Below are 7,423 nucleotides of genomic sequence, written 5' to 3'. Positions count from 1 at the left end.
ACTCTTGGCATACATATATATAGTATGAGATTTGTTACTTATTTTAAATTTGATTCTCAATTTAAATTTACATCATATCTTGAAATTCCAAATCTGAATCCTTCAAATTTTATGAATCATATCATAACAATTTAAAATATAATCGATTTGGATCTCATCCAAATTTATAATTCAAATTCGGAAATAGAATAACTAATTATTCTCAAATCTCATTTAATATTCTCAATTATCATATTATTATTATATTCTTGGTGTTAGCAAAGAATATAATAATATTCCATTTGAATTAATATAATTATTTATTTGATCAAATCAAAATAATAATTAAATAATTCTATAGCAAAGATTATAACACTCGTTAGTGGGTGACCCCATAGGTTCAATACTAAGCGGGTAGTAAATTAGTCATACTAAATTTACTAATCAAAGTTGGCGTCTAGCAACACTCCTCAATGACCCGATAGTATGAAGTAATATATTTTTACTAAGAACCTTAGAAGAACAAAGTATAATTCCTTCCATCTTTCCAACTCTTGGTTAACCCTTACAATATGGTTCAATTGTCAAACGCTAACTTAGCTTGTTACCATTATTATAATGAACTGTGAATGACCTAAGAAACTCATTTCTTCATTCATTCAATCCCATTGGCCAAGGTTTTATTCATCTCAGTCATTATAATCAGAGCTCAAACTCTTTATCGAGAGTTGACGGATTCTTTATTGACTAATCATTAATTTTACAAGTATTTAAATCATACCCAATATCCATTCAACTAGTACCCTAGGGTATTAGGTGTCCAGAATCAAAGTATAATAAATACATTGTTAATTACTATGATAGTCGCAGGTCAAAGGAAACTCTATTACTATGTTCATCTTGAGAATATCCTATTGACAAATATACAGTAATTATAACCATTAGGAATTCTCAGAGTGAGTCGGTTCAATGGTCATATCTCTATATGCACCATATATATATATATATATATATATATNTTGACACGTGATTGATTGGATTGTGGTCATACTACTTATTCCCAACAATCTCCCACTTGTACGAGAGCCAATCATGATAGATTGGATCTTGGGCATACTATTATCACAATAATCTCCCACTTGCACTAGAGCCAATCAATCATGTGTATAATTTTTCAACATTTGTGTTTATCAAAACTGTTTTGACCTTAAACACCTTTGCTCTTGAGCATGTTTGCTTGATCTTTTGTAAAATACACCTAGTACATAATAAATATCACGTTTTCTCAAAATATGAAATCTCTCACTACAATAGTGCATAATTTTATTTTAAGGACAATCCTTATTGAACATGATTATAAAAAAATCTAAGTAACCATTAGATCTATCTTTATAGAATTGTATCATTATACAAATAGGCTATTTTTTTCGAAAAGTTAGTTTGACGATCAAATATTTGATACTTTCAGGAGAAAGTGTATCCTCTATTGAGTGGTATACAATTCTAATAAAAGTAATTGTACTCTCACTCTTTCTTTAAGATGGATTCCCTTTTCTAAAAAAGAGTTTAACCTTTTATCACATACACTTTGTCATAAGAAGAATGATAAAAATAATTTCATTATTTTTTTAGGGTAACCAATAAATCTCATTTATTGGACCTAATATCAATTTTATTGTTGTGCAATCTCTTAACACATATAAGACATCTCCAAACTCTAATACTATTGAGATTTGGTTTATGTCCCTTTTCACATCTCATATGGATAAAAAATTGATTTAGTAAGAAATTTGTTAATTTAGCAACATTTTTAAAACGTAGTCTAAATATTTAACAAACAGTGATCCTCAGCTAAATCAAATTCCATGTTTATTTAAACATAATGGAGTACAGGGACGGACCTACATTGATGGAAGAGGGGGCATTTGCCTCACAAGGTAATTTTTGATAATTAATCCTTAATTTGTTGGGTATCGTAGGAACAAAAAAAATATATCTATACCTAAATTTTATTATATTTTTGTCTCCACAACTAAATTTTTTTGGGTCCGTCACTGATGGAGTACATAGAGTACTAGTATTTGTGCGTTGAGAGAATCTCATTCTCTATTCAATAGAAAATCAATTAGATGTTTAGAGATTTTACTTTAAGCTTTTATAATAAAAATATTCAATATCTTTATTATTAGTTAAACCAACCCTTAAGAGCAATTTTGATTCTCATCTTCAATACTCCTATTGAGTTTTTCCAAAAAAACCACAAACCTTAATCATATTAGGGCCAATTATAAATTATTTATAACAAAATAAATCTCCAAAAAATGTTTGCAAGAACAATTCTCGCTAAAGCTATTTGCCTAATGGCATTCTAACTTCTAAAGTTGTTTAATTCAAAATATATTGCCCAATACTCCTACTAGTTTAAATAAAATTTTTGATAGTCATATTATCTTACTTTGGACACCACATCTTCTCAAGATGTTCAGTAATAAATAGTGGAGAGATGCCTTTGAAATTAGAACTTATGGTTGTCAAAATAACCCATATAAAATAATATTATAAATACATCAAAAGTTCTGACCATTCCAAAGTCAATTTTATTGGAGAATATTATCATCTCAATGATAACCCTTTGAAAATACAATTCTCAAATTGTATTTAATATATTACTTTCAAGTATGCCACACAAAAGGTGGACATATTTAAAAATTTAAAATATGAAAGTAAATAAGAAATCTATATTTCTGACAAAATTATTTAGAATCGTGAATGAGTACCTTGGTTGTTAAGTTGTTACTCATACCTATTCCAAATAAATATGATAGACAATTATTTAACTGAATTATATTTTATACCCCTAGGTTGTCTAGGTTTAAGGATAAAATTTATTCTCCTTATACATTATCATATGCATAAATAAATTCTATCTTTGAGTATAAGTGTCCTGGTTGTCAGGTTGCTCCTTGTAAACAAGAGATAAATTTATTTTTGGCAATCTCCTACCTTTTAGGATTCATCTCCATTGTTAGAGAATTTTTTTATCAGTACTCATAGATAAAATTTTATACTCCTAGATTGTCTAGGCAAAAAATAAAATTAAATTCTTAATACATCAAATGTATATACTGATTATTATCTTGAAAATAAAACTCCTGGTTGTCAGGCCGCTCTTTATAATCAAGAACACTAGAAAAATTAATTTCTAAAATTATAGTGTTCAAAATACATCAATCAAATCAAAATTTGATTTTCAAGTACTAACGTTTAGCCTTAAAAAAAATTATCAAATCAAATTTGACATTTATATATATATACTTATATATATAAGAAACAAACAAAAGATATTTTGTATCTTATTCCTTTTATTGTGATCAAAATCACAATAAAATTTAATATATAAATAAAATCAAACAAAATATTTGATTATAAATATAACTTTTATATTAAAAGAATGATAATTTAATCACAATTAAATAATTAAAATAAATTAACTATTAATTTATTAGAAAACCATGTCAATGGAAATAAAATATATCACATGCTTAAAAACAATTTGAATTAATCCTATTAATTCATAAACTTTAAGAAAATAGGAATAAAATTTAAACACAAAAAGCCAAAGCTCTGATACCACGAAAGGATTACCATGTGTTCATAACACACAGCGGAAGAAAAGAAGGTAATCCTAAAGATCTATTTTATGCTTAAATTTTATTCTAGAAATAATACATATATAATAGATCAGATCTAAATATCTTTAGACGTTTTAGTAAAAATCACTTTCTCCTTCGATGGTACGAAGGCGCTATGCGTATCCACACCGAGACCAACCTTTACTGTCAACTCCTTGACCAATGGACATCTGATCTAAATTGAGAAACCTCTTGCAACTCTTTGCACGCCATAAAATTCTTCTCCAAGAATCAGGCTCACAAACGTTTATGTGTGTAGAGGTAACAGAATAAAACTCTAATTATTTATTTGATCAAATCAAAATAATAATTAAATAATTTTATAGCAAAGATTAGAACACTCGTTAGTGGGTGACCCCATAGGTTCAATACTAAGCGGGTAGTAAATTAGTCATACTAAATTTACTAATTAAGGTTGTCGTCTAGCAACACTCCTCAACAACCCGATAGTATGAAGTAATATATTTTTACTAAGAACCTTAGAAGAACAAAGTATAATTCCTTCAATCTTTCCAGCTCTTGGTTTACCCTTGGTTCAATTGTCAAACTCTAACTTAGCTTGTTACCATTATTATAATGAACTGTGAATGACCTAAGAAACTCATTTCTTCATTCATTCAATCCCCTTGGCCAAGGTTTTATTCATATCAGTCATTATAATCAGAGCTCAAACTCTTTATCGAGAGTTGACGGATTCTTTATTGACTAATCATTAATTCTACAAGTATTTAAATCATACCCAATATCCATTCTACTAGTACTCTAGGGTATTAGGTGTCCGGAATCAAAGTATAATAAATACATTGTTAATTACTATGATAGTCGCAGGTCAAAGAAAACTCTATTACTATGTTCATATTGAGAATATCCTATTGACAAATATACAGTAATTATAACCATTAGGAATTATCAGAGTGAGTCAGTTCAATGGTCATATCTCTATATGCACCATATATATATATATATATATATATATATATATATATATTCTTCTAGTCATACTACTTATTCCCAACACATGACTTGCTTATCAAGTATAGAAAATAACCATCCATTTTGTCTAAGAAAATAACCATCCGATTCCTTATTTAAATAACCATCCAATATATTATGTCTATATATAGGGATTTTATTTTTCCAATGCAAATTGCTTGTTGAACTAATTCACCAATTGGAGTCTTGACGTTTTGTTTATGAGACTTGATGAGGACTAACATGTGGCTGCTCATTTATTTTATGTACATGGATGAATGTGCTGTTAGAATATCTTTCAATCATGACATACTTACTAGACATAAAAAATAACCATCTATTTTGTCTAAGAAAATAACCATCCAATTCCATATGAAACTGACGATCCAGTTTATTATATCTAAATACAGAAAATTTTTTTTCCAATGCAAAATGCTTGTTGAGCTAATTCATCAATTGGAGTATTGAGATTTTGTTCATGAGACTTGATGAGGACTAACATGTGATTGCTCATTCATTTTTTGAACTTGTCTGAATGTATTGGTAGAATATCTTTCAATCATGATATATTTACTAGGCGGCAAAAATAACCATCTATTTTGCTTGTAAAAGTAACCATCCGAATCCATATTAAACTGACCATCCAATTTATTGTGTCTATGTACAGGGGATTTTTTTTTCTAATGCAAAATGCTTGTTGAGCTAATTCACCCGTTGGAGTTTGAGCTTTTGTTTATGAGACTTGATTAGAACTAACATGTGTTTGCTCATTCATTTTATGAATTTGGCTGAATTTGTTGATAGAATATCTTTCAATCATGACATACTCACCAGGCGATAAAAATAACCATCTATGTTGTCTAAGAAAGTAAACATCCGAATCCATATTAAACTGACCAGCTAGTTTATTGTGTTTATGTACATGGATTTTTTTTTCAATGTAAAATGCAAGTTGAGCTGATTTACCAGTTGGAGTCTTGAGCTTTTGTTTATGAGACTTGACGAGGACTAACATGTAGTTGCTCATTCATTTATGAACCTGGCTGAATGTGTTGGTAGAATGTCTTTCAATTATGACATACTTACCAGGCGAAAAAAATAACCATCTATTATCAGTTGAAAACAAAATTAAACCTCAATTGAAACATGCGGTTCATGGCAAAATAAAATTAAACTAAATTCCAAACCTGATGACCAAGATCCATCTCATCACTTCCAACCTGAATAAAATAAAAAACTTGCATGGCATTCATTTGCAAATAAACACACAAATCCAAAACAAAATGACTAATTATATACCAAACGATGAACTAAATAGCAATTACAGAAACCTTCACTAAGCAGCCAAATTAATTCAACACACACAAATCAAGCCAATCATCATAAATATTGACATGAAAGCACATGCATAAAAATCACATGCTGAAATTACTATATCTTTGTCAATTTAATAATAATAATAATAATAATAATAATAATAATAATAATAATAATAATAATAATAATAACCAATGTTGTTATTTAATAGAATATACTAACAAGTTTACAGGAGAATTGCGGTATTCATCAATAAGAGAAAAGGTGATTACTCATTGAAGAACAAGATGCTAACAAGTTTACAGGAGAATTGCGGTATTCATCAATAGGAGAAAAGGTGATTACTCATTGAAGAACAAGATGTTCAATGAAGCCAAATCTTGTGCTTATACATGCAAGATAAAGGAAAATTGAACTAAATACATACATACATATTATGTACGAGATTATAAACTCTAAAGAGTTTCAAGCAACCTCTAATATATATGACATGGTTCATTATTATCTTGAATGCATCACCAAATATTATCTTGACTCTAGTTAACCGGTTCATATAAAATAGAGCGTTCCACTTGTACTAAGAATAAACATCTAATTAATAATAGAATAACCATCCGATGACGATGCATGAACATAGATTGCTAACCTTATTCGCTAGCTCACCCAACAGGTCGCAAGGGTTGAGATGGCTGTCGGTTGCATGCATCGAATTGTCGTCAGTGACTGAAGATGGAAGATGACATCGCGGTTCCACCGAATTGCACTCTATTTACGTGTTTGCGCCGCAATGGGTGATGAATGACGACGTCGGAGGGTGAACCGTCGCCGGTTGGGGAGAATTTTCTCTGACTGGGACGTCCACGGCTGCACGAACGAAGCAACCCTTGCGACGGTATTGCACGGTCCTTTGCGGTGTGCACGGCAACGTCTCCCAAGACTATGCGCGGGTTGTGGGGTGGCACCGTTGAGAGAATATGAGAATTTTCGAGAAGCAATTCTCTTAAATGGGGGAGAGGGTTGGCAGTTCTCAATTTTGCATTGTTGACGGTATGGAATCCTTAGGTTGAATTTGAAATTTGAAATAAATAATAATTAATTATTTTAATTATCATTTGATTTTAATTATAAAAATATCTCTATTGTACACATTGTATAGTGTTTGGCAAACGCGTTGAAAGAGAAGAAGCACGTTTAACCTTCTCGAAAGTTTCCATTTTTGGTTTGGCAAATTTTTTATTCATAAACGCAGAAGTGATTTTGCGTTCAAAAAGAAGCAACAATTTTGAGTTTTTGCATTTCACCAACGACTTTTAGCCATCAATACACAATCTTTATTTATCTTTTACCAACTTTATCCTTTATGCATGTTATTGTATTATTTATAGAATTCTTATTATTTTTGTTTATATGAACTCTCTTTTTCTATTATTTATTATTATTAATTTTTATTAATTATTTATTTG

Source organism: Arachis ipaensis, chromosome B06 (genome assembly GCF_000816755.2).
Source record: "Arachis ipaensis cultivar K30076 chromosome B06, Araip1.1, whole genome shotgun sequence".
Lineage (NCBI taxonomy): Eukaryota > Viridiplantae > Streptophyta > Magnoliopsida > Fabales > Fabaceae > Arachis > Arachis ipaensis.
This window is presented reverse-complemented; position numbering follows the sequence as displayed.